We start from the raw sequence: 25143 nt of genomic DNA on the forward strand, positions 1-25143 counted from the left end.
CTTTTGGCTCAGTATAACACTATTTATCCACTGTAATGAATGGTGTTTCTCTGCAACCTGTCACACCATCACAAGCCATAATACACCATTAATGTCTGCTCCATCTGTTATTATCTCCCAGCATTCTTCCTTTTTTGTGGCCACACCTCCCAATTCACCCAGGCCACACATTCCTTATTATAATCAATCATGCCCCCAGCAATGTGTAGGTAGAAGTTACTGGTTCCTATAGAAAATACAGTTTAATGGCGTTTTTTACCTGTAAATACTTTTATTATGATATAAACAGTGATATTCTGAGATAGTTTGAAATGGTGTTTTTTATTTTATGTCTTTTTAATTATTTAGCTTTTTGTTCAGCAGCTCTCCAGTTTGGTATTTCAGAGCTGTCTAGTTACTAGGGCTAAATGCTGCCTGGCTGGAAGATGAGGACCTGAATAGGTTAGGTAATAAAAAAGTACAAATAACGATAAAATTGTAGCATCAGAGAAATAGCTTTTGGCTGTTGGGTTTGCGTGACCCTTGTTTGAAAGCTGGAAAGAGGCAGTAGAGAAAGGTAAATTATTCAGCAATAGTTAAAACAGTTGATAAGAACAGGGCATTCCATAACATATTGAACGTTAACATAAAGGTGAACTTCACCTTCAAATCCTGACTATTTCTTGCAAAATAATCTGTGTCACAAAAATAATAAAACTACCAGGATCCTAATGGTCCCACTATACTCTGGGAACACTGTTCCTTATACTCCTAGAGAGTTATTCATTAAAACTCAAATTTTTTTCTTTAAAAATTCAAATCTTTTTTTCACTAAAAAATACAGCCCCAAAGCTGTTACCGACTCTGAAAATACTCTTTGCCCGGGGTAGCAGCTAGGCTGGGGGAGGAGGAGGGAGGGGCGTCTATGTAGGGTAGGGGGGTAAGGTTTTTTTTTATTAAGGGTGTGTTTCTCCTATAAGAAGATAAATAAACATCCTGCTGGTCAGCAAAGAACTAAATGTTTCCTTGAGTGCCTAGTTTCCTTGATAAAGGTTTTTCAGCTGTGTGATCATAAACAAGAGCCAATATATGGCATTGGCAAAGCAGACCCACTGGTTGCCTGGTGCATTCGATGGGACTCAACTGGCAATCTGTGGGTTCTGGCAAATGCCAGAGGGGCTGATGTAAAATGCCATAGACAGAAACAATTTAGTGGGCTGGTGGAGGCTGGTGGGCCTCTGTGTACTTCAAATGCCAGGGCCGATTTTGAATTACAAGCAGAAGCTGGCGAAGGCGTAAAGGGCATCCAGTTGGGCCTCTGACTGATGTGAATTTCAACAGCAGATCAAAAACATGAAAAAAAAGCTTGAGCCCAAAATCTCTGGTTATGGGACTGATTAAACAGTCTTTAAGGGGCATATTTATTAAGGGTCGAATTTCGAAGTTTTTTCAATTCGAAATTCGACCCTTGATAAAGACCAACCGAAATCAAGTCAAACTTTTTTTATGCTCGAATAGGTTCATTTTTGATCGAGTAGGTCCGTATTTGACCGGATTTGTACGACTGAAAGGAATAGTGCATTCGATCAAAGTCCACTAATTGACTCTATATCGGTTATAGAAGGTCCCCCATAGGCTAAAACAGCAATTTGGCAGGTTTTAGATGGCGAATGGTTGAAGTAGAATTTTTAAAGAGACAGTACATGATAAATTTTGATATTCGAATTTTTTTCAAATTCAAATCGAATTTAGACTATTCCCTAGTGGAGGTACACAAAAAATAGCTCGAAATACGAATTTTCTTCATCGAAAATTAAACTCGACCTTTGATTTGAGGTTGAAGGTTTTTGGGGGTTGAAGTGGTCCATAATAGGCCTACTTTGAATCGTACGATCAAAGGAATATCGCCTTCGATCTACTTTGATTCTAAGTTTTTTGAACTTCGACCTTCAATCTCCCAAACTCCCACAATTGCCTCCATACAGGTTCTAGGAGGTCCCTCATAGGCTAAAACAGCACTTCGGCAGCTTTTAGGTGGCGAATGGTCGAAGTCGAAGTTTTAAAGCGACGGTGCAGATTTATTAAGGGTCAAAGTAAATTTTCAAATACAAAAAGTTCGAATTCCTAAGTCATTTTTGGGTACTTCGACCTCGATTCGAAGTAAAAAGTTCGAAAATCAAAGTACTGTCTCTTTAAAAAAAGTTCGACTTCAACACTTCACCATCTTAAATCTGACTATGGGAACCTCCTAGAACCCAAGTCTTTAGAAGTCGAAGGAAAATTGTTCGAACGATCGATGAAGTCGCTCAAATCGTTCGATTTGAAGGATTTCATTGTACGGTCAAACGATTTTCCTTCGACCGAAAACGGCCAAATTCGATTAAAAAAAAACTTCGAAATGTCGAAGTCAAAGTAAGTCGAATTTCAACGTTTTTTCCACTTCGAAATTCAACCCTTGATAAACCTGCCCCATCATGATAAATTTCGATATTCCAATTTCAAAATTTTTTCAACTTCGAATCTAAGTTGGACTATTCGATGGTCGAAGTACCCAAAAATGACTTCGAAATGCAACGTTTTTAACTTCGAACCTTCACCTCGACCTTTGATAAATGTGCCCCTAATTAATAAGAGTGTGCATACAGTGAAGAACACTGGCATGATGGAGCCTTCTTTTTAGTAACTGTCCCCCAAGCCCAAGCTTGAGGTTAAGCAGTTTCCTTAAATAGAAATCCTTTGCAAGTCAGTAAGGTGACACGCTAGGACTAACGCTCAAACGCTCAGGCAGCACAGCGCACGCTCTGAACAGCGCACAATCGCGCACACACCCGGCTCATGAGCGGCTGAGGGAAGACAGATCGCTGGCAGTGTCAGTAGGGGAAGCAGGTGGGATGAGCTGAAGCTGCTGCCCATTTTCTACCGCTGACAAGACTCCTGGATGGTTTCCCCATCCCCACCCGCCTCGTTTCTCACACAGCAGCCAACAATCCAACAGCAGCATCACCGGGAGGAAGAGCCGCTGAGCGCCACAGATACTCATCACTGGAAGAAGCAGCAGCAGCAGCCGCTGTGACCGCACCAACTCCCGCACCCCAGGCAGGGGGAGATCAGGACACTTCCAGGATTGTGTGGGGTCAGGAAAACAGGAACCTGCCCCGTTCTTTCGCTTCATGGTAGAAGCCGTCTGAGGAGAGCTCCGCTGGGGATTTCCCATCTGTCGCTGTACCTATTGCCTTATTGCTCCTTCCTCGCCCCCTTCTACTCTCCGCTCAGCCCATCTCCCCTGCCCGCGAGTCAGCCTGGCTCCTAGTCACGTGTCAGTGCCCGAGGCAGAGACGGACACAGAGAGGAGCTGATTATTCTGCCACCGCCATACCGTGTATTTTACTCCTAAAATTCTCATTTTTATACCAACATTTTACTCCCACTCGGTGAGTACCTTCTCCCTGACATTCTTGTCTTTTTTTTTTAATTTTGAGTATTTTTTTGTCTTTTTTTCTTTTTTTTTTTAAAATATATATATATTTGACATTTTTTTTGTAACTTTGCTGATTGTCATAATGGGAGCGGTAGCTCTTGGGCCAAGTTTTTTATTTCAGGTTGGGTGCCGGTGTCCAGGGTCCTGGGTGCTGCTGGGAAAGAGTCCAGCAAATAAACAACTGGTTTTATTGGGCAGTAAATGTGGGAAACTCTTTTCTTTTCTTCTTCTGCTTTTTGTCTTTCTTTCTTTTTGTTGTTTTTTTTTAGACTCTCTGGTATGTTTCTAACTCTTGATTCCATCATTGTTTTCTTTTCCTTTTTTATATCAATGAGAAAACAATTAAGCCTTGGCATTTCTTCATGGTGCAGGACCCCTTCTTTCGACCACTTATTCCTTAAAAGAAAAATCACTTTTTTTCTTGCACTTTTTTTTTTAATTAAGTTGTTGTCGACTTTGGCGTCATGTTTTATATTCTCCCCCCCCCCCGAAATAATTTTGGGCTAATAAAAAAAAAGTAAGCGAATTAATGAACAAATAGACGTTTAATCTGTTGGTACAGCTGTTTTGCGTTCCCAAATGATGGCAAGGTGGAAAGTGTATTTTTTTTTTCTTTCTCTCTCTCTCTTTTTCTGGAAAATGAAGTGCGATTTGGTTTCCTTGTCAACAGAAGATGAAGCGGTGAACATCTGATCCGCAGGCAGTGCAGGTACTATATCTCTTGAAGGCGTTTCCACTGTTAGCAATGGCACAGCAGCAGGAGCTGGACTATTCCTCGCCTGTGTAGTTCTAGTTACCTGCAGTAATAGTCCTGGGGTATTTGTGCCAGTCCTCTGAGAGTATTTCATCTCTGTAAGTTGCTTGTGTAATGTTTGCAGCCCTAGTGCCCTTACCTGCTACCTGTGCAGAATAAGCTCATCTAAGCCATACGCTGGACAAGTAGTCTATAAAGCTACCTGGTTATAATTCAACATGATTTCCTTATTGAAAATCAGATTTAAAAAGCATCAGCATCTGCATGTGCTCCATCAAACGTAGCCTGGGGGGGGGGGGGGGGTTCCCCCCGAAAGGCACAGGGAATCACTTTGGGAAGTGGAAATACTGCATCCTTTTGTTTGCCTGGCTCATGTCATTGAACTTGGGCTTCAGCTGCATCAGGGCAAAGATAAAAAAGACTTTGGTGGCTTTAAAAATTAAAGCGACCCCATTTGTAGCCGGGTCCCTATGACAGCTTCATTCACAGCTGATTTGTCACACTATTCTACATGTGGTTTTATCCTCCTGTGTCTGCTGGGAGCAGAAAGCTTGTTGCAAATAGACTTTTGTTTACCTTCATGTTTGTAGTTTTGACACATCTGCTTATGTAGGTGTTCCAGCAATCCCACTGCTTTAACCCGTAAATAATATATCCCATCATTGTAGCCCAGCCTATGTGTTGCTTCTTTATGTTAGCAAACCAAATGTTTCTCCAGCAACAAGTTTCCTTCTGCTTTAAACCTTCTATTCAGAAGGTGACAGCCCACAACAAGGAACGTAATGGGTTCTGCTTGGAACTATCCACTAAAACTGTTTCCCCTGAGGCAGGTTAGGGCAGTAGGAGTGAGGCCGACAGATAAAGTCCATTTAAGAAGCTGAATTATAGCACTGATGTTGCAGCACATCAGACAAACCCTTTTTTTGTGTTAGAGAAATGGATTTTAGGATTGTCAATGGCACAAACACAGAAGCTTTGCATTGGCTTTGTATTATGAATAGAGAATGGCAGTTTTAAATAGATAGAGCATTATAGATAAGTCGGATAGAAAGTATTTCATTCCTCCTATTATATTTAGGTATCGTGTATGTTTTTTCTGCTGTTGTGTTTGTTTATTGTAAGATTAGCAATGCCAACAATTGCCATTTGGGCTATTCTTATTATACAAGGTATGGGACCTCTTATCCAGAATGCTCGAAACCTTGGGTTTTCCAGATAAGGGGTCTTTAGTTTGGATCTACACACCTTAAGCCTTCTAAAAAAATCATTTAAACATTAAATAAACCCAATGGGTTTGCGTTGCATTCAAAGATCTTAATTGGGAACAAGTACAAGGTACCGTTTGATTATTACAGAGAAAAAGGAAATCATTATTAAAAATGTGAATTATTTGAGTAAAATGGAGTATGTGGGAGACGGCCTTTCCATAATTCGGAGCTTTCTGGATAAAAGGTTTCTGGATAACAGATCCCAGATAAGCAGTGGTAAAATATTAAGGCTTTTTAATAACTTGTGTGGTTGGCAAGGTGATTAGGAAATATTCATTGAACCCACAATTAGTGTTTATGCTTTATCTCTAACACTAAACAGCCAGTGCCTAATATCCCCTGCATTCAACAGTTTGTCTCATTACTTTCCCAGAACAGTTTAATAAATAGTTCAAGGGAATTTTAATGCTGCATATTATTATAAAACAGCTTGGCAAAGTCATTAATAACAAGCCAGGGCATTGGTAACATGCCAACCGAAAACAAGGGAGTCACTAAAGCTGAATATAAGATATATATTTGACAGAAAGTTAAGCAGAGTAAGGACAGTAGTAAAAGGGAAGGGCTCCCGCTATATATGAATTTGTTTAGTGACTTTCAGCATTGCAGAGGTTGGCTCTGTCTATGGAGGATATACTACTAAGTTTTATATAGTAAATAGTGGAGCTGGCATTTTATGCTGGACATGCTTGTGTAAGCACATACCAAGTGCTTTCTCATATTCATTTATGAATTGTGTTTATAAGAGATGCTTTATTTCTTAACCCTGTCTGTAACTGGATTTGTATTGCTTTTTTATGGCACTTCTTATAATTTTGAGTTATTCTAATGGCGCTGAAGCATTCCACAAGGAAATTTCTGGCTTTGACATTTTCTCTAAATGAGTTCCTTTTTATCGGTATCACTAATTAACTCGGCAAAGGCAATAGCATCGACAGTGACATGTAATTACTGATATGATAGGTGAAATGGTATAGTGTACATCCATGTCAGTAATACATCCTGCTGCTCATGGATTGCCTTTAGCTGGGAAGCAAAAATAATTCTCCTGCTGTACTTTATCATTCATTTATATTTGAAGGGAACGGCAAGAGTGATCCAGTCATTGTCAAGGCTCAAAGATTTCAAATGTAAATGGTGCTGAAATAGTAATACAAAAATGTGGATTTTGTTTCTCAGCCCCAGATCTTTGACATTCTCATTGAAAACTAGGTTGATTGGCACCTCATTGATTGTGACTGTTCCTTTTGTACTAAACCTGCGAGCTCAGACTATCTTAACTATCTATGATCTGCTGTATTTGTTTAAAAGTATACATTAAAAAAATGTTCTGATCCTAAGCTGCTTTCTGTTGATAGCCAGAAAAGCATCTGCACCCCACGTAAAGTAGCATTTCTTATAGATCCCACAAATATGATTAGGATACCTGCAGTGTATGCATTACAGCACACCCCTTTTATTATTTAAAGAGCACTTGTGTTCTGGGTATCGCTGCTCTCTGCACCTTTTGCCAGCGCTTCCTAATTTGCATGTCTGAATGATGTCTATGTGCCACCCAACACCTATGAATAGCAAGCCTCAACATAATGGTGAACAAACATGGTGATCATTTCTAGAAAAATCTTTTTCTTAGACTTAGAGCATTGTTTTTCAGATTTTTTTGCTTCTAGTCCTATCTCATTCCTTTTCAATACCCAATTTTTAAAATCGTTGCTGTATCAGACATTCAGCAATAGTTCAAAGAAGTGTTTATCTCCAAATCTCACCCTTCCCTTCAAGCTGAAATTCCATGAGTATTTTAGGAGAGCCAATAGGCTTTCCTCCCAAATGCCACTTTAACTGAGCCCCCAACTGCTGCTCCATGCCCTTTCATTGGGAGCTTTACAAACTTTTATATACATTATCATGAGTGTAACTTCTAAAATTAAGTACAGTATGTCTAAATCCTTTCTAAATAAATCTTAAGATGTTTTATTTATCAAATGGAGACTAAGCTGCCAGCTTAGGGTGTGGAATAACATGTGGCTCTCTAAAGGATATGCATGCTAGCCAGCCATTTGATGGGCTCTGTAGGCTGAATAAGCATGATCTTAATAAAATGTATCTATAATTGGACAAATACAGCTCAAAATAACTTTTTTTTCATGGAAAAAAAGTATCTATAGGCATAGAAATGTTGACTGTAAAGATCCAAAACCACAAGGTTTAATGGTATCTAAATACATTAAAAAATACCATGAATCTATGAATCAGCAAATATGGGACATTAGGCAGCATCAAAAAGAAGTTGGGAAATCAAAAAATTAAAACAGAAACAACCACCTATAAGTTAAAGGATGCTTACAGTACCTCAGCATCCACCTGTTCCTATTATGAATTACTATTAGAGCACATAAAAGCTGTGGTAGGCTGAGGAAATTACTGATAGGACCACAGCGCAAATGCGCTGAATTCTGACTACTACCTGTCTATTTCAAAGCTTGTGTACCCTATCTGAATTACTTCAGCGTCCTGCTGTTCCTCACAGGAATTACTAACAAGGCTTACCCACAGGTGTCGTCCCTTAGAATGATCCCACATGAGACGTTGCAGAGTTACCCTTAAACGAAATGTAGATTCCTGACCATGCATCTAAAACCCAAACCAAAAGTAAAAGCTCAACATGTGTTTCACTCACATCATAGAGCCTTGTTAGTGACCTACTGTTGTCAAAAAGATACACACAAAAGCCAGAAAGTTTACAAACCTCTAGATTAGGCTGTTTAAGCTAAATATTTTTTAAGTCAAATGTTACCCTGGTCAACAAAACCAAATGCTTCATTATTTTGTAATATGTCTCTTTGTAAAATGTATGAGCATTTAGCAGCAGCTAATCATAGTTACATAACCGTGATGGTTGAAGAAATGCATTTGTCTATCAAGCTCAAACCTTTATCCATGTCAATTCTATTTAAGTGTAGTTGATCCAAAGGAAAGTAAAAAATCCCTCTGAAACTGTCTCCAATTTGCTACAAAAAATTAGAAAATATCCTTCCTGACTTGTATTGTCTTGCATTCTTGCATGCCATTTAACCTTTTCTTGACAATTATCTACTGTAACTACCAGAAGATCTGTTCAAAATGCATTCTTCTGACTTAATGCCCTTGGTCCACTGGAAAGGACTAAGGATAATGGCACATGCTAGGATGATATTTTCAAGGGGATGTATGGTCAAAATCCCTCTTTGGCGAGTGAATAGAAGGATTTTTCAAATTGCAAATAATAATTTTTGCTGATTTTTAGCTGCTCACAGCACGATCATATCCCCCACATACTGTACCTGCTCATGCTACAGCAGCGCGCAAAACCTTCACGGCCCATGGCCGTCTCTTCATCTTGGCCTGCCTGCCTCTTCTGCTAGTCCTGACCACCTACCAATGAAAAACGAGTAGGCAGTGACAATGGGAGTGACAGTGAGGCACATCTAGCAGGAGTCTCCAAACAAGACTGCCATTGGTAGGTGGCCGGGACTAGCAGAAGAGGCAGGCGGGCCAAGATGAAGAGACGGCCATGGGCCGTGAAGGTTTTGCGTGCTGTTGAAGCATGAGCAGGTATGTGGGGGATATGATTGCGCTGCGTGCAGCTAACATCAAAAAACAATTCATTATTTGCAATTTGAAAAATCCTTCTATTCACTCCCCAAAGCCAAAGGTGGATTAAAAATGTTGACCGTACATCCCCTTTAAGGCTATTTTCCATGACCAGCTAGTAAATGTACAGGTCTTGCCATTGCATAATCTCAGCTAAAAATGATCTTTTCCATACTCATTTGTGCACTACAATGATGTAAACTGCCTGTAATCTCTTGCTCATTTTATCTTAGCTCTGAATATAGAGTACAGCTGTTTTCTCTTCTTCTTCTTCTCCCTGTCCCCCCCTTTTAAGTTAATTGCATATTTTAACCACCTTAAATATAGGCTGACAAATGTTAACATGTTTTATCAAGAAGTTGGTTTCTTGTAATCTTATTTACTACTAAGTCTTTATTATCTATTAAAAATGTTTAATATTTTCATTCATATGACTATTAACTATCTAACAGTGCAAAATGTAAGCAAAGATCAAAGTATTGAACCACTGATAACAAAGGCTTTAACTAATGGTATAGGATCCCTTATCCGGAAACCCGTTATCCAGAAAGCTTCGTATTACGGAAAGGCCATCTCCCATAGACTCCATTATAATCAGATCATTCCGATTTTTAAAAATGATTTCCTTTTTTCCTTGTAGTAATGAAACAATACCCCAACTAAGATATAATTAATCCTTATTGGAGGCAAAACAATCCTATTGCTTTTAATTAATGTTTTAATGTTTTAGTAGACTTAAGGCATGAAGATCCATATTACGGAAAGATCCCCTATCCGTAAAACCCCAGGTCCCAAGCGTTCTGGATAACAGGTCCTATACCTACCGTATATATATCTTGTATATCCCCAGAGTAACTCCTGTATTTTTCTTTATCCATCGCCATTCCTTTTTAAGAATTTACAATGTGTGATAGATTTACAGAAGGCAGGGATGAATGTAATTGCATTAATTTAGAGCAGATGATAAGCAATTAAGTAAATCTCAAGCGAGCCGTGTGTATCATGTTAAGAGGTTATTAGAAATCCTTTAATAAACGGGTAAGAGAAGAATTTTGTTTCAATATTGTCAGATACAAACACTATGCTTAGGTTTAGCTTCCAAACTAAATGCATTTTCAAGTAAGCAGCAATGAATATTAATTAGCCAAAAAACCACTGTAGGGCAATGCAGAATTAACCACTGGTTGGAAAATAAAGGGAGATTTAATGTTAGTACCTGGTAGCGCAAATCTTTTAAACAAAAACTATTCCCTGTTTTTTTATATTCCTATTTCCTATTAGAGATTTTAATTCCCTTTATTTTTTAATAAATATTTTTACTAAATGAATGGATACATATAAGTATATATACACATATAGGTATGGGATCCATTATTTGGAAAACAATGATTGCTGTTTTCTATGTAGTAATTAAATAGTACTTTATACTTGATCCCAACTAAGATATCATTTATCCTTCTTGGAGGCAAAACAATCCCATTAGGTTTAATTAATGTTTAAATGATTTTTTAAGTAGACTTGAGATATGGTGATCTAAATAACAGTAAGATCCCTTGCATGGAAAAAACAGGTCCCGAGCATTTTGGATAACAGGTGCCATACCTGTAGTAGAATCCTAACTTGGATTGTCAAATTGATAGTTTTGAACTAAGCAAATATGAGACATAGGGCTAGCAGCTGGAAATTAAACACTGAATAAGCTGGTATAAAGAAACAGGATTTTTGCTTTATTTTCAAAGGTGTCCATAACCAATTTTGTTGGAGAAGGAGATTATGTTATAAACATTTTCCTGACATAGGGAGAGCAAAAGCTCCATCTTTTGGTGTATGCAAAACATTAATAGGAGCAGATTTATCAAGGGTTGAAGTGAATTTGAGGGAATTTTTCGACGTAAAGAAATTTGAAATTCGAAGTAATTTTTTGGATACTTCGACCATCGAATAGGATACTATGACTCCGAATTTACTTCGATTCGAAGTAAACTCATTCAAATATTCGACCATTCGATAATCAAAGTACTTTCTCTTTAAAAAAACTTCGACGTCAATAGTTTGCCAAATTAAACCTGCCGAAGTGCTATGTTAGCCTATGGGGACCTTCTAATGCATTTTTTTTTTTGATCGTTTGATCGAATGATTTTACTTCGACCACAAAACGGTCAAATTCGGTAAAAAAAAACTTCGACTTTGATATTCAAAGTTGAAGTATAGCCATTCGATGGTCGCATTTCGAAGCATATTTCACTTCGAAAATCAACCTTTGATAAATCTGCCCCTAAAACAGGGAAAGATTAATTATACCATTGTCCTGTGAAATACTGTATAAACTGGTGCTAATCATCTGTAGAGTTTATGCAGCTCATATCTGAACCTGAGGCTTGTCTTGCCCTTGTAGGTTTAATAAACAAAGCAGGTTTACCTTTGGTCATGTCATTCCTTACATTTCAGATGCTGTTTTTTAACTTTCAGCTCTATTGAAGATGTTAGCAATTGTCACAGTTACTTTACATTATTAATAGGATAAGCCACATTTGTGATTTTTGCTCTAAAATAATTATAGTACGTAGCAGTGCTGTCCTACTGTTTCCATTTAGTGGACCAGTTACTATACGGATTAAAATAAAATGATAATGTATTTTTGAAGAAGCTACTGAAGGTCGTAATACGTTTTTGAAGGGCCCATAGACCTCCAGCTGGATAGCCTTGGAATGTAGGATCAAATTTAAGTTTAGAAAAAGTGAGGTTTTATCTAGGGCAGATTAAATGTAAGATAACTTTTACATTCAAGGATACCAGGAAATTTGTTGAGTTTGCTCTTGTTTTCCAAGGAATAGGCAATAAATATAGCAGCGTGAAACTTGATGAAAGAAAGTCTGTTGGGCCATCTCATTTTCCCATTGTCTTATTGTATAAAACTTCTTTTATTAATGTTCAGCCTTGCTTCATTCCCCGGATAGTCTTCACATCACACATTCCCTATTGTACTGGCGTAATACGAAGACAAGAAAAGTTGCAGTTGTGATACAGAATGATTACTTTCAGTTATCTTACGTAGAAGATTTTTTATTGCACCTGTGGCTTCTGTAGTTCTGGAAGAAAATACTGTAGTGTACAAGAACAGTTTTATTTTAAAAAAAAAAAAGTATAAAAGAAAAGTCCCCTGGTGGTATTAAATAACATTTTTTTTATTGGCAATAGGAAAAGACTCACAAGTAATGAACCTGAGGAAGCAAGCAGACCATTTTAAAACAAATTGAATTCAGGAGGTTATGTAGAGACATGTTTCATGTAACCACCCTTATTGGATACCTTATTCACTCTGGGGCAGATTCACTAAGGGTCGAATTTCGAAGTTAAAAATACTTTGAAATTCGACCCTCGAATTGAAATCCTTCGACTTCGAATATCGAAGTCGAAGGATTTAGCGCTAAACGTTTGTTTGATCGATCAAAGGATTTTTCGTTCGTTCGAACGATTAAATCCTTCGAATCGAACGATTCAAAGGATTTAATCCAACGATCGAAGGAAAATCCTTCGATCAAAAAAAGGTTAGCAAACCTATGGGGACCTTCCCCATAGGCTAACATTGACTTCGGTAGGTTTTATCTGCCGAAGTAGGGGGTCGAAGTTTTTTTTAAAGGGAAAGTACTTCGACTATCGAATGGTCGAATAGTCGAACGATTTTTCGTTCGAAACGTTCGAATCGAAGTCGAAGGTCGTAGTCGAAGGTCGAAGTAGCCCATTCGATGGTCGAAGTACCCAAAAAATACTTCGAAATTCGAAGTATTTTTCATTCGAATCTTTCACTCGAGCTTAGTGAATCGGCCCCTCTGTGTTTAATATTCTAGAAATCGACTATTAAACCTGGCAAGCAATTCATTTTTCTGAAAGAACAATATTGGGAGGGGGATTTATGGCAGAAAAGATGGCAAATTTAAGGAATTCACTCTTGTTTTCTGACTTTGTATATCATGAACCGACCCTCAACAGATAACAATGCTCCTAAGCCTTTTATATGGGTGATGTTCCCTGCTGCTACACTACAGAACCCAGTATAGAATCTGTAGTCTGGCTTAAAGCAACACTGCCTGAAAACTTTCTCTCGGATCTCCAGACCTAGCAGCCCAATTGATGCAAGAAGATCCTCCAGGAATAATTGTGGCTGCTTTGTGTACACCGAGCATCCTGTATTTGGTACTAAACGCAATTACTAGTGATGGGCGAATTACTCCTGATTCGCTCCGCCGAAAAATTTGCGAATTTCCTGCAAAATTCGTGAAACGGCAAAAAATTTGAGAAACACGAATTTTGACGCCGGTGACAATTCCAACGCTGGCGACAATTCTGACCCCCATTACAGTCAATGGGCGCCTAGAATTGTCGCTGGTGTCGGAATTGTCGTTGGCGTTAAAAATACTTTCGTGGCAATTTTGCAACTTTATTCGCCGGCTTCGTAACGTGAGAATTTGCCGGAAATTCGCCCATCACTAGCCATTATTCCCTTCCATGTAACAGTTGTAGGGAGAAGAACATTCTAAACTCAGCTATGTTGTTTCATATAGCTGAAAATGCCTTCTAAACTTTTTGGAGAAGATTATTTATAAATAAAACTACCCCAGGCAATGGATCTTGGTGTCTGTTTGGCCATTAAATTCCTGGATCTATAGCACTGAAAGAGTTATCTTTGTTCTCCCTAGCCATGAACACAACAACATCATTAAATCTTCCATATTGCACTTTTATTACAGTGTTATTAGTATTATCAGTTAAATACATGATTTACAGTAATCTTACTGTTACTGGTAACTCTGAGACATCTGGCTTGGCTCTGGTAGGAATAATTCTTATTGGAGAATTCTGTCCATGGGTCATATCCTTTGGCTTACAGACTTTGCAAAGCTAGCTGGGGACAACAAGGAGAAGTTAATAAGGTTAATGTTCTCTTTAGGGAATTTGTTTAGGCTGCAGTATATCTTTTTTAGTATTTAAATTACTTAGGATGAAAGCTTTTCAGATAACTGCGAGTTGCCTGCTTATGATAATGAAAATGTAAAATAAAAAAACACTGGATTTTTATAAATTCACAACAGAAGTAGCAAATTTACAAAATTACGATCTTATTAACCTAAGCGTATAACTATTGAAGATAACCTTTAGTATGCTATAGTTCGTAACAACTTTTCAATTGGTCTCAATTTTTAATGTTATAGTTTTTGAGGGTTTCCACCGTCTTGTTCAGACTCTTTCATGCTGTTGAATGTGGGTCAATGACCCCAGCAGCCAAGCAACTATTGTTCAGTGAGGTTATAATTGTATTGTTATTGTGTTTATTCATAATTTTCCAATTTAGACATCTCCTATTCATCTTCAACGACCAAATATATTAAAAAATTTTATTTTTTAAATTCGGTTGAAAAGGATTGACCTGCAAACTTGCATCGAATTTGAATAAAAAAAATTAATTTAAAAGATTTTTAATTATTTTCAATTATTGTAGGAGGTTCCCCCATAGGCTAAAACACCAATTCACCAGGTTTTAGATGGTGAATAGTCAATTTCTAATCCTTAAAGGGACAGTACATGTTCGATTTTGAAATTCGTATTTCGATTAACTGAAATCTAATTTGGACTATTCCCTAGTCAAATTACATTAAAATAAAATTGAAATTCCAATTTAAAAATTAGAATTTTCAATTCGACCCTAAATCTTATAAATCTGCCCCTATATGTTAATCTTTAGGTGACCAATCTTTTAATAACACAACATGGGCTTTTCTAGCATTTTTCAAAGAGGAAGCATGTCCAGAACCTGAAATGTGTGAAGTGCTCCCCATTGTTCCAATGCACAGACAAGAATACTTGTATTTATGTTATTTTGGGCTGACTACATCACTCATTGATAGGACTGCCTTGTGGCCATTCTCTACTTTTTTTTATTGTTTAAAAACTTTGGCAGAAGTCCAGAAACATCAAAAGTCGAAAACCTTGGAGGGCTTCCCTTTGTTGTTCCCAGTTATTAACCTGAAACCTGTGGCTGGTTCACTTCTTAAAAATGCCAAATTGGGTCCACGTTTGAACCTTAAAGGAACAGTAACATCAAAAAATAAAAGTGTTTTAAAGTAATGAAAATATAATGCAGTGTTGCCCTGCACTGGTAAAACTGCTGTGTTTGCTTAAGAAATACTACTATTGTTTATATAAATAAGCTGCTGTGTAGCCATGAGGGCAGAAAAGGCAGGAGAAAAGGCTCTGGTTACACAGCAGATAGCAAATAAGCTCTGTCTGTCTAATGGTGTTATCTGTTATCCATTAGCTAACCTGTGCCATATAGCTGTTTTTCAATTTCCGCCATTGCTCCACAGCAGCTTGTTTATATGAACTATAGTAGTGTTTCTGAAGCAAACAGATCAGTTTTACCAGTGCAGGGCAACAGTACATTATATTTTCATTACGTTAACACACTTACATTTTTTGGTGTTACTGTTCCTTTAAACACCAAGGCCAATTGATAAACAATGCCCTGTTAGTAAATTCAATGATATTCTTGTCCCATATCACCAGTATGGCTTCATCCGTTTGCAGGCTAAACACATATTCAGATATGTAAGGTTTACTAGACAGAGAACATATACTAATATAAATAGGTATTTATATGGAAATAAAATGAATCAATGGGATAAATTGAAGCATTAAGTAAATCCCAATGGAAGTCTCTCTGAATAGATGACCCATATTTTCCCATAGCATTTTCATGCAACTGTTTACTTTAATGCTTGATTAACTGACTGGACTGCATGTAAAATAGTGTTTATAAACTTCCCTGTTCCCTCGCCACACTTTTCCACCCCAAAGGTTTTGTCTTTACCAATTGCCTATTGATAATGACTAGGCTGGAGGCTTGATCCTAGAGCTTGAACCTTTTTAGTATGTTATAGAATGCTCTTCATCATTTTTTTTATATAGTTTTTGAATTATTTGCCTTCTTATTCAGCCTCTTTCCAGCTTTAAAATGGGGGTCACTGACCCCCATCTAAAAAACAAATGCTCTGTAAGGCTACAATGTATTGTTATTGCTACTTTTTATTACTCATATTTCTATTCAGGCCTCTCCTATATCAGTCTCTAATTCATATCAGTGCATTGTTGTTAGGGTACGTTGGACCCTAGCAACCAAATTGCTGAGATTACAAACTTAAGAACTGCTGAATAAAAAGCTAAATAACTCAAAAACCACAAATAATAAAAAATGAAATCCAAATGGAAATTGTCTCAGAAGCTCACTCTCTATATCATACTAAAAGTGAATTTAAAGGTGAACAACCTCTTTAAGTATAGGGATCAGGGTTCTATTTAATTCATGTCGACTTTCATTATAATACAAAATATGAATATTTACTAAATGGCCTTTACAATTCACAAAAGTTATACTGTCATTACACGTTTACCAATTTTTTTTGCTCTTCATCAGCAGGTTAAGCAATAAATGAATCTCTTGTTTTCTTGTATACTTTAGTTTACTACACTAGGGTGTATTAAAGCAATTTGCGCTATAGTTAACTGATAATAGATATGTTAAACCCCTCGTTGCAATTAGCTCCGTTTATAGTAGAATGTCACATTTTACGAGAATTCATTCAGACCAAGGAAACAGATTTGTGCAGTAACATTTATTGGTTGTTTTCAAAGGGAAAAGATATAATTTAATGTTTTACCTTAGGATGTTGTTCTAGCAAATACATTTTACATGTTGAGATTGGATATCTTCGTAGAAGGGATATATTTATGGGGATATGCTAGGCTCGTTTAAACACAGGCAGGCTATTTTCTGAGGAATTCAATTTTGATTATTGAAGTCAGGAGGTAATGCATTGTTTGAAAGATATATGGAAAGCCTTGCACTGGGGTTTTGTATGTCTTTTTTCCTTTTGGAAATAAATATAAATATATTGCACAGATGACCTTTAAACAAACACAAAAACGTGATGTATGTCTTGTTTTAATGGATTTATATGGTACTTTATAAAAGGTTGCTAAGCTAGGGGGCAGATTTATCAAGGGTCGAATTCCGAAGTAGAAAAAGCTTCAAAATTCGACCATCGAATTGGAATACTTTGAATATCGAAGTTGAAGTTTTTTTACATCAAATTTGGCCATTTGCTGTCGAAGTAAAATCGTTCGACCGAACGATGAAATCCTTCGTAAACTAACGATTGGAAAGATTTCATCCAGTGATCGAATGATTTTTCTTCGACTTCAAAAAACTTAGAAAAAGGTTCTAGATGGTCCCCATAGGCTAACATAGCACTTCGGCAGGTTTAATTTGGCGAAGTATTGAAGTCGAAGTTTTTTTTAAGAGACAGTACTTCGATTATCGAATGGACGAATATTCGAATGATTTTACTTCGAATCAAATTCGAAGTCGTAGTATCCTATTCGATGGTCGAAGTATCAAAAAAATTACTTTGAATTACAAATTTTTTTACTTCAAAAATTCCCTCAAACTTCGACCCTTGATAAATCTGCCCCTAGGTGTCTTATCAGGGTATGTGCTTAGCTGAAATATCTAGTTGTTTTTTTTGTAGAAGGCAGATTATCCATCTGTATAATACCCAAAGTAGGTAATAAGTAATGAGATTTTGGGGCAAATTTACTTAAGGTCGAATATCGAGGGTTAATTAACCCTCGATATTCGACTGTCGAAGTTAAATCATTCAACTTCGAATATTGAAGTCGAAGGATTTAGCGCTATTCGTTCGATCGAACGGTCGAACGAAAAATCGTTGATCGAACGATTAAATCCTTCGAATCGTTCGATTCGAAGGATTTTAATCCATTGATCGAACGATTTTTGTTCGACCAAAAAAAGCTTAGAAAGCCTATGGGGACCTTCCCCATAAGCTAACATTGACTTTGGTAGCTTTTAGGTGGTGAACTAGGGGCCAAATTGGTGGGTTGAAGTTTTTTCTTAAAGAGACAGTACTTCGACTATCGAATGGTCGATTTTTAGTTCGAATCGTTCGATTCAAAGTCGTAGTCGAAGGTCGAAATAGCCCATTCGATGGTCGAAGTAGCCAAAAAAAACATTCGAAATTCGAAGTTTTTTTTTATTCATTCTTTCACTCGAGCTAAGTAAATGGGCCCCTTTGTGTAGACTTCTAAAAATGATCGATATATGTAAAAATAGCATTCATTTCTAATGCCAGTGTCACTGTCTGCGTACTCTACTCTCTAATACTTTTGTGCAAACACATCAATTTTGATCAGTGTCTTCCAGAAATTGTGGCACACAAAATTGTATATGCACCATATAACAGAATTCCCACCATCATATTCAATTAAAAGTTGACTCCATGAGTGGTTTCTAAACAAGTGTGAGAGGAAATTCAGTAAATTTTCAGACATATATGCACACAAAAATATTGGCAACAATAAAACATGGGGCATCGATAAAACAATTAAGCATAATGATTTTACTTAGGGAAATTCTACAAAGAATCTTTTAGGGTGCTTAAATATTCATCATAAAATGATCAAATAAAAAATCATCATCGTTTCATGCATCAAATTATGTTTTATATAATATTGTTTATTTGAAGGGCAGGTTCATCAATTCTTGAAAATTCTTCCAAATTTTTCTTGCCTCATCTTGCGTTGCAGAGTATTTCTTTTTTTTATGTAGGATATTTATCATTTGTCAGTTGAATTTTCCGTGGCACGACAATGCTAAAATTTGTATTGCGCATGCTTCCGATTAAATGTAATGTTAAAACAATTTTCAACAGCTCTTAGGAATTCTTAAGTACATGCAAGTGGAATAATAAAAAGTTTTCCATTTAAACCCACTGATGTGCCCTTTAGTTTGAAGGGATCTTGGCAGGTTTGAGCACCCGAGTTTGTACTTCGAAAAAAACACGATTATAAAGAAAATAAAGAATTGATTTTAAAAATTTGTCTGAACTGGTGATAAATTGAACCTTTATTTATATTAAAATGAATTTTAAAAAACAGCATAGCACTGGGAAGACAAAAATCACTCATGAAAACAACTCTAATAGTTAACTTTAATAGCATAATTAATGATTTTTTTACATACAGGAAATGGTTAGTCTGTTCCACTGAATGAAACAAAGCTCTTTCCACAAGACAGTGGTCCTATAAAATATAAGCTACACTAAATATACCAACTGAATAGCATTAATAAGTCTTCACTACCTGCTCAGCTGGTATACACTGGTATCTGCATTATTTATGTAGCAATATAGCAACCCCTTTCCAAAAAAGCTGGGACACTGGGTAACGACAACATCTAAAATGTTAAAACTGCAAAATTGTATTGTTTACTCAGTGTCCCAACTATTTTTGGAAACAGGGTTTTATGATGTAGAGAAGTTCCAATACAATACAATATGTCCTTTGTTTGAGGTGCTTGGTTAGAAACTTCTTGAAGATGAAGAATTGCTTGCATAGTTGTGCAGGAGATTTATGGTTTTGCTCCCACAGAAGGGCTAATCCATTAAAGGGCTGACCATGTTTCATATGTTTTCCCTTATTCAGGTTAATGTTTCCATTGCGGTTCTGTAATTGCAAAGGGAGTCAGACTGAGGGTAGTTAGTATGGCAGTCAGAGTCCCCAACAAGGTGAGCTGAAGGGTTAGTACCCTGGTGTGCATCCACCACCTTAGGGCCTTAGAGGTAGAGAGAGATCACCTGAAGACAGCAGTGTACCCTCCAAGCTGGGGACCAGTTCATCAGTAAATGGGTACTACTGCTTGTTGTAATTATTGCTCTTCCCGTGCCCAGTACCATCAGGGGAGTAACTATGAAAATACTGTAATGTGATTGTGTTCTGTAACATTCAAAATAAGAACAAAAAAGACTGCAATCCAACAAATAAACCCAGTTTAAAGACTACTAATGCGGACAAAGAACTATTGTTTAAGAACTACAGGCACCCAAATTATGAAGAGATCTATCTATGTGTGTGATAGAGTGTTTAACCCTTCCTCCATCATACATTGAATGCCCATCAGAGAAAGAGAATCTAATATAAAGCATGCTGTACTGGAAGTTGCATAGAGTTGTGACTCAACAGGCCTGTGTTTAAGGGAAAGACAGTGTCCAATGTCCACATGAACTGTCCTCACATGTGCATGTTTTCCACCAAGAGTTTCACATGAGTGATTGTTGGTTAATTCAGAATGTTGCACTTAACTGGGCTCTTGGGAAGAAGAAATATCAAAGACATCAGTTCCCCTGTAATATGCAGATCCATATCAATCTAGACAGCCTTTTAGAACATTTTGTGCATGAGATCCCTTGTTTTATAATGTTTTCTTTGCCAAACATACCCCTGGAGCTCCAGGAATCTTTATTTTTTACCATTTCCCTTTATATACTAAGCCATGCCTTACAAGCAGGAGAGCATGCCAGTAGTATGTTGCCTGGCTACTTTTCTGCTCATCTATAAGCACTAGGGGTATAGAAAAGAGCAGGAAATTAAGCATTGTATGCCTATTTTATGTTTCTTTAATTAGAATGAGATTATCACCAAAACAAGTAGAATCACCCAGATTTATTCTGCCATAAAGATTTTTTTTAAACATAATTCTTTCAAATGTATCTAGAGTTTTTCCTAATCGAGCTGCACTCAACTAAAAATAAATACAAATCTAAAATATCAGGCTAAGAAAGTTGTAGATCGTATTTGTCAAATACTATAAATCTGAACTGCATCCAAGCCTAGCAGCTTTGGCTTGCATTTGAATTTCTTTGCAGCGGATAGAATTTTGGCTTCCTATTCTATTCTATTGGCAGAAAAGCTGACCGTGAGGATGGTCTTTTTATGTGCATTTCACTTTATAGAGCCCTAGTGATGAATGATCAGGAAGAGTCAGCAAGTATTGAAATTAAATAACGTTGGGCAGTTTGCTATCCTGTAGAATATGTTAGGAGATAAAATGATGAAAATGATCGTGGTAAGTTATGGCAAATGTTGTTTGGTTGTCATGTATAAGAAACATTTATATGCACCACTGCCAGGTGTAACAAAGATACAGGATATTACTATTAAGCGTTTTTTAATTATGGTCATCTCTATGTGCAATTTTTTATATTATAAAATATATATATATATATATACGTATATATATATATATATATATATATATATATATATATATATATATATATTATAAGTCTGTATATAATATAAGCCTGTATTTCTAGCCTTGTGCTCTGTATTGGTGTAGAAGTGAGAATTTCAGTTCCCTGTCAACACTGCACAGCTGATTCTGACTGCTCTAGAGCACTTTGTCACAGCAAATTAGCAGAGTGGCCTTACAGCTTCTCACACTCTTCACTTAATTAAAAAGACTTACCCTCTTGAAACAAGAGTGATATGTAAGATTTACTAAAGGCTGAGCTGGCTGCAGTTGTTTCGCTTGTAGGCTGGACAGTAAAGTAAGAAAAATAAACAAATAGCATTTAGATTATATATACGGTTCCATTAGAAACACGGGCCTAAATGTAAAACGTTGGCATTGCAAGGTCATGTTAAGGGTTAGTGGGAGTTGTCCTAGGTAAAATGTAACACACAAGTTCTCGAATTTTGAAGACCTATTGAAAATGATGAGCACAATACAAATTTAATTTTAAGTTTTTTCATGGTTTTATTCAATTAAGTTTTTAGATTATTTTTTTTTAAATAATGAGAAAATATTTGAGTTTGGTAAAAATTTGGTGTTTATTTGAATTGAGAAAAAAATGAATTTGAATATTGATAAATAGGCCTTCCCATGTCACACGTGGCAATTATTCAGAAAGCAAAATATGCATGTTATCTCACTTCAGGCTTTTATTTGTGCAAATTCACCAAACTTGTAACAATTTTGTCTTAAATCAATACATTACATACCACATGGCAGTGTCTTATCTGTGTCTCCAAGCCTCATGCAAGCCACACCCTCCTAACGCGTTTTACACCATTGGGTTCATCAGAGGAGGTCTTCCCATGTTCACACGTGTGCAAAAAAGTATCAAAACATTATTTTGGCTGGGCAGAGAACAGAGGGCAGAGAATTAGTGTGGCTCACTTATTAACATTGGGCAAATTTGCTTGTGGGCAGCAACCAATGAGTGATTGGCTTTTTTTAGCCAGCTGCAGGTAGAACAATGAATGCAACAATTTGATTTGGTTTCTATCAGTTACTGACCATTGATAAATGACATCCACTGTTTCCTGGAGTGCAATTGGCCCAAATAACAGCAGACATATGGAACCATATTAGACCAGTTTCATAATAGTCGTATTCATACAAAATAGTACACATGCATTCACTTTGTTGCTTTTTATAGTATTACGTGGGTTTTTTTTCCTTAAAATGTTTTTAATGCCCAGTGTGATTCTTATTAGCCCAACTCACAGAGCATAGTAACTTTTTGTTTTCTTTTGGTAATGTTTAGGAAATGCTCTTTCAGTTTTCAGTAAAACATTTGTGTTGATCACTTGATCGTGTCCAAAACCTTTGACTACTTATCTCAATGTTCACTGAGCATTGGTTTTTGTTGGAATTTTAGTATTTTTATTTGTTTGCATTGTGTGCAGCATTTTCATTTTGGAGTCTCTATGTTCCACAACATTGATGTTTGTAACTTGGAGTCCAAGTTATAGAAAAATAATAATAATAAAATAAGATTTCCATTAAATCCATCAGAATATATACTTTCCAAAAATATATGACTTTCTGGTAGAAACTTACTGTAGTGAGGATTTATGACCATACAATCTACATTATGTTCTTGCTAGTAATGGGCGAATTTGACCCGTTTCGCTTCGCCAACAATTCACGAAACGGCAAAGTTCGCCAAAATGCACTGATGTCTATGGGCAACAACATATTTTTTGAGGTGTAACATTTTTTCACACAGAGCCTATGGGCGTCATTTTCGTGGCGAAACTTGCCGACAAATTTCACTCATCACTAGTTCTTGCATGTGAAAAGTAGATGCTATGGGTTTTTTGATCTATACAAGTCTGTAATCACTTTAAAAGTATTCAGTAGGGATGCATCAAATCCACTATTTTGGATTCGGCCGAACCCCCGAATCCTTCGCGAAAGATTCAGCCAAATACTGAGCCAAATCTGAATCTGAATTAGGGGAGATAGGGGAAAATGTTTTTTACTTCCTTGTTTTGTGACAAAAAGTCACACAATTTCCCTCCCCACCCATAATTTGCATATGCAAATTCGGATTGAGTTTGACCTGGCAGAAGAATTCAGCTGAATCCAAATTCTGCTGAAAAAGACCAAATCCTGGTCGAATCCCGAACCGAATCCTAGATTCGGTGCATCCCTAGTATTCAGTATTATTGCCTTTAGGAGATGTGGGGCTTTATAAATCAATTGTTATTTCACACATGAAATAATATCTCTTTTGGTATCATCACAGAATGAAATTATAAAAAAACACAGCTTTTATTAAGCTTTAATCAACCTAAAAAAAAATCAATATATACATTTCCTCAGTAAACTAAAAATACCTCGAGAAATATTCCTAAAGGGTGTGAAACACAGCACATAGCACCTTTCCTCAAAAAATGCAGAATTGACCTATCTGTCATAGAGATATTGTCATCATGTTGTATTTCACTATTATCATTATATTACTAATAATAATAACTAGTACTGTATTTACAGTATTTCATATTTAATAGATGCACTTTAATATCGATATATTATAGACTGTCACATTAAAGAATAAGTGAGTCTTTTTATTTTAAAATCCCCATTCAAACGAGAAGGGAGGCACAGTATAACCAATGGGGCGGAGCTACACTTTACATACGGAAGTTACTGATTTCAGCTGCAGGTTTCAGCTTCTTTCTTAGAAAAGACATCAAGCTCATTGTAGGAGGAGAGGTATGTTTTTTTGTGGCAACTGATTTAGCCTTTTTTGGGGGATTTTAAAATAAAAGGCTTACTCATTCTTAGTGATGGGCGATTTTATTCCCGCTGGCGAATAAATTCACGAAACCGCCGCAAAAAAAGAAAGAAAAAAATTGGACGCCGGCGAATGTGCTCCAGCATCCAAAAAAACAGACACCAGCATCAAAAACGAGACGCTGGCGCCGTTTCGCAAATTTTTTACAGTTTTGCTGAAAAATTTGCGAATTTACAGTGAAAACGGCCCAAATTCGCCCATCACTACTCATTCTTTAAAGATTTGCTGTATGGTTGTTTTTGCCTGTTTTTGCCTGTTTTTGCCTTTGTAACATTTTAGAAGGAAAATATGTTTTTCAGTGTGTTCTCTTTATAATAGTTGTGTATCATGTGAGACTCAAAAGCAGGAAGTAGTGTTCTGGCTTTTATGTTGACATCCAGTCACTCCAGCCTTATATATTTTGCACAATCTATTTGTCCAGTTTTTATTTTTATACTGAACTGTTTATACTACCCTGCTGCGAGAATCAATTCATTCAAAGTACGGTTTGTCTGCAGATTAGAGTTCATTGAAGAACGTATAATATTAATCCCAATTAAAGTACAGTCCGCTGGGCCAGACAAGAAGCCTTAAAAGCCCTGTTGACTGAAAGCTAACCAGTTCAGACACTCTTAACAATAGTTACTGGTTAAAACATAACTTTTAATAAATATATTAAAACCATAACACACACCACCAACAAACTGAGTAATAACAACAAGACTCCATAGTGACAGTGATGAAGTCCGGGAAAAGTGTCCCTAAAACCATTTAAAAAACCAGGCTATAGGTGGAACGGTGCATAGCACAATTCCAACTGTCTCAATTAACAGTGTATTAATTGCAAGCAGTTAGAGTAATGGATGCCAGTCGCAATCCCAGAACCCTCCCTTCCAAAAGTTCCCCAGGCCAATTTTTCCTACCTAGCTACGTGGGGAGCAAGTGGGAGCTAGTCGCCCACCGTCCACCTATGCCACAAGCCCGACGCGTTTTGCCATTTGCGCGGCTTCTTCAGGGGCATAAGTGTATGCCCCTGAAGAAGCCGCGCAAACGGCG

At 36.9% G+C, this 25143-nt stretch overlaps 1 protein-coding gene across 5 annotated transcripts in view; it reads left to right on the forward strand.

Moving 5' to 3' along the window:
- Positions 1 to 2781: 2781 nt before the first annotated feature.
- Positions 2782 to 25143, forward strand: part of ralyl.S (RALY RNA binding protein like S homeolog) — a 376246-nt gene continuing 353884 nt past the window's right edge. For 2 of the 5 annotated variants that reach the window (XM_041567931.1, XM_018223832.2), the window contains exon 1: positions 2793 to 3410. The gene's annotated coding sequence lies outside the window, so the exon portion shown is untranslated. Of the gene's footprint in view, positions 3411 to 4102; positions 4167 to 25143 lie in introns of all 5 variants that reach the window. The other 3 variants (XM_041567932.1, XM_041567934.1, XM_041567933.1) reach the window with 3 other exon arrangements.

Source organism: Xenopus laevis, chromosome 6S (genome assembly GCF_017654675.1).
Source record: "Xenopus laevis strain J_2021 chromosome 6S, Xenopus_laevis_v10.1, whole genome shotgun sequence".
Lineage (NCBI taxonomy): Eukaryota > Metazoa > Chordata > Amphibia > Anura > Pipidae > Xenopus > Xenopus laevis.